Consider the following 4,282-nt stretch of genomic DNA (forward strand, 5'->3'; position numbering starts at 1 on the left):
GTTTGTTGGAAATGGGATAAGGAAGAAATGATTAACTTTTGAGGGTGATCCGGGAGAAATCCTGGATTCTGGATCACTTTGAAATTTTTGTTAACATTGTGGTAAATGGGGCCAAAATTTTCGTTTCCCAATATCTCGCTTAATTATTGACCAAAACTCATGAAATTTAACTCAGGAATTGACAATGGGGTCCTCTATCACATTTCAAAGGCTGATCCGGATCTGATCCAGAAGGCGGATTTTATTTTAAAAAATAAATGTAGGATTTGTATCAGCGATTTCCCATCTGGCAACACTGACCAACAGAGACTAACATCTTAACACCATTGCACTGAAACATTCACAAAAGGTTTGGGGTCATTGTGAATCTTTTGTCTGAACGAGCATAAGGTCAAAGTTTTACTAAGTACAAATCATTCCATTTTCAATTTTTGGATCATGAGACAAATTCAACTCAGGTTGCAATTTGGCTCCAAATCTACATTATTATTTTTTTCTTGTCTCAGATTTTGCTAGAAAGCAATTTTCAATAGAATTGTCTCAAAATCTGGAACTCATGCAACCTATTTTATACCAAAATAGTAGAGTTTAATCAGCTTAAATGTACATTCTGTGACCCAACAACAGTAAATGTAATAGTTACATAGAGCTACCCAGTTGGCAGTGGTGGCAAAAGCCCACACACCAGTTGTATTTTCATAAAAAAGTAATTTATGTGCTTTGGAAATGTTTATAGAAAGAGCAAACATTGAAAAAACTAACCCTAAATTTGTGGAAGAAGGTTTTCACTTATTCAAGGTAGTTTTTGCAAAGGATTAAATGTGTATATAGGAAATGAAACATGAATAAATAAAAAAAAATAAATAATAAAATATGATATTATAATAATAAAAATAAATAAATAAATTTGGATGTAGCAAACATCTAATTCACGTGACTGAACATCTGACAGATCAGCTTTTCTGATTTTCTGAAAAAGTATAAAAATAGGCCTGGTACAACAAATAGAATGACTGTTGAAGACTGTTCAGGAGACTGAATTATTCCTCGTGAAAAAATGAACGGCCATTTTTGATGGAAACACCTGAAGAATGTTTTGCTTCTTCTACTCTGTTCATATGCAACATAATCTATGAAGCCACCTGCTAATAAATCAGTGCAGCCTAGATTATCTGCTATAAGTCAATTTAACAAAATGCACAAAATTTGCCCTCTATTTTTTTCCAGCAAAAAAGTTTGTTTTGAACTCCATAAAATCAGTGTCTAGTGGCTGTACCTGTGTAAAAACAGAAAGTAGAAGTGTGGATACATCCCCTTCATTACCAGAAAAGTTCAGTCTTAAAGGATACTTTTAGTATAAAAGTCAAAGATAGGTCTTGTCTCCTTCTACTCTGTTTCATTTTATCAAATCTTTTACATAGCTTTGTGTTTTATGTTACTGTGTTGAATACACAAATCATTACGGCATTGCCCAGTCCATGTATTTGGAAGGAGGGGTTTGAAATAATTGTCCTGGTGATAAGTGGGGTTTTAGCCAAATTAGAATGCAAAGATATTGAAACCTAAATTGAAGGAGAACAGTGGTGCAACCAAAAAAAGGTCATTGTTAAAAAGAATTACAAAATTTATTCAGTTATAATAAATAAAATCAAAAACACTGAATTTAAAAATAGTTTCAATTAAAAAAAAAAAAAAAAAAACTAGAAAAGCACTCGGAGAGCGCAGACCTCCGCCAAGGCTGATCAGTGGCCCCCCCCGGGCCCCCCCACACCAAGGAGGTTATGTTTTTGCCAGGGTTTGTTTGTTTGTTTGTCTGTCTGTCTGTCTGTCTGTCTGTTTGTCTGTCCATTAGTGTGCAACATAACTCAAAAAGTTATGGACAGATTTTGATTAAATTTTCTGGTCTGCGCCCCCCCCCGTGGGCCCCCCCACCCCCGATCACCACCAAAATTTAATCATTTCTTCCTTATCCCTTTTCCAACAAACCCTGAGAATTTCATCCAAATCTGTCCATAAGTTTTTGAGTTATGTTGCACACTAACGGACAGACAAACAGACAGACAGACAAACAAACAAACAAACAAACAAACAAACAAACAAACAAACAAACAAACCCTGGCAAAAACATAACCTCCTTGGCGGAGGTAATAAAAAAAAAAAGGGAGGCAGCACGATGGTTCTTTCCAAGGAGCATTAAGACGGTGATCCCCAAGGGTGAGTCCAGACCTCTGCGCACACTCTGCCCAGCTCCTGAGACAGAACACAAACAGGCGGCAACCCAGAGCACAGCCAAAGGCGAACAGCATACAGGCACAGGAGAGACACATACATGCCCGGTAGGGCTCCTCACCTTACTGCTGCGTTGTTCAGGCCTCGTTATGCAGAGCTCCACCAGAGACCCACGCCAGCTCGAGCTCCTTGCTGCGCCTCTTCGGCTCCACCTGGCCGCACCTGAACAGACGGCACACAAAAAGGGCCAGCACAGGACACATCGGCGCTCAAAACCCCCAGGCCAAACACCGCTCTGGTAGGAGCGTGTGATTAAGCTTTTCCAATACTCACAGACAGGGAGAGCACCCCGCTCTCCCACTGCTTAATTTGGCCCCACAGAGTTCTCCTCACGGTGCGCTCCGGTCAGCTATCCTGTCCGATCTTGGTGCACCGCGGCACCACCGAGGTGCGCCGCGGCGGCACCAAGCCGTGGTACCGGTAAAATCATTGTATAAGCCGTGTTGGAGAATAAGCCGCAGTGTTTAAAGTGTGGGAAAAAAGTAGCGGCTTATAGTCCGGAATTTACGGTATATATAGGCTAACATCTTCATTTCAGATGTCAAAAAGTGTTTGCGGCTCCCAGTGTTGTCTTTTCCGTGGAAACCGGGTCAAAATGGCTCTTTGAGTGTTAAAGGCTGCCGACCCCTGCTCTAGCCAGTTGCCAGCCACAGGCTGCAACCAGCCAAGACTGAATGCTACAGCTCTGCCAGCTGACAGGTTTCTGCGTTTGAATTTCATGCCTAACCTGGAGCGGCTGCCTGTTTTGCCTAAGACATCAGCCAAGCTACCCAAGTATAACGGCATCACTCCGTTGGAGCCCTTCCTTGCCCAGCTTCAACTAGCAGCATGGCACAGTGGCTGGAGTGATGAGGAAACCGCCACCCACTTGGCACTGGCGTTGGAAGGAAAGGCTTTGCAGGCACTCCTCAACCTAGCCCCAGCAGATCAGATCTTCAGACCCTGATGAGGGCACTAGAAAGGTGCTTTAGGAGATGACTTATTACTGATGAGAGCAGAGGAACAGCTAACCAACCAGCGCCATCATGAGGGGGAGAGCCTAGGTACCTTTGCTGCATATGTACCAGCTACCCACAGTTCCCAGTGGATGCTCGAGACGAGCTGGCCCTTCACGCCTTCCTCCAAGGGCTTACACCGGAGCAGCTTCACCAACATGTCTGCCTCACCAGGCCTCGGTCCCTCAGTGAAGTGTTGCAGGAAGCTGAACGGGCAGAGGCTGTATTTGCCACCCACTCAAGTCAACAGAGAGCCTCTGGTCTTCCACAACATGTTCGGCTGGCTGATTATGATGACGAAGACGAGGGGGAAGCTGTGGAAGTATGTTAAGTCCAACCTCCAGTGCCTACACTGTGACGCCGCCGGCCCACTGACCGTTGCTTCCGCTGTGATGAACCAGAGCATGTTGTCTGCAATTGTCCCACTCCAGCACCAAAAGTCAGGGCTGCCCCACTGCCAGGAAACGACAGTGGGGTGGTGTAGTGAGGGAGCCACCACTCCAATCGCCAGCCCCCCTCCAAGGCCGCTGCACGCTGGTCGGTCACCTGGGCCACACCAGAGGGCTGTACCTGAACTGTCTGGTTGATGGCTGGTCCTGCTGGGCTCTGGTGGATACAGGATCTACCATTTCCCTACTGAGACCTGGCACCCTCCCAGGTACCACTGGCCCTCTCCCGGCTGCCTGGTCACCAACCAACACTCAGCTGACAATGGTGACAGGGGAGAAAGCTGGCATGAGGGGGAAGGGGATTCTCCTGATCCAGGTGGGAAACCAGAGGCTGGAACGTGAGTTCTGGTTGGCCGATATACAGGACTGCTGCATCATTGGACTGGACCTGCTGAACTGCTGGGGGGCCCAGGTTGATGGTTCGAGATCAGCCATCACCCTCGGTGCAGAGATTGTGGCCCTCCAGCTGGGTCACGGAGGAAAAACAAGACGCTCAGCCCATAAGGCGACCCCTCAAACAGCCCCAGTCAAGCAGATGGTGAGTTCTAG

Source organism: Sphaeramia orbicularis, chromosome 16 (assembly GCF_902148855.1).
Source record: "Sphaeramia orbicularis chromosome 16, fSphaOr1.1, whole genome shotgun sequence".
Classification (NCBI taxonomy): Eukaryota; Metazoa; Chordata; class Actinopteri; order Kurtiformes; family Apogonidae; genus Sphaeramia; species Sphaeramia orbicularis.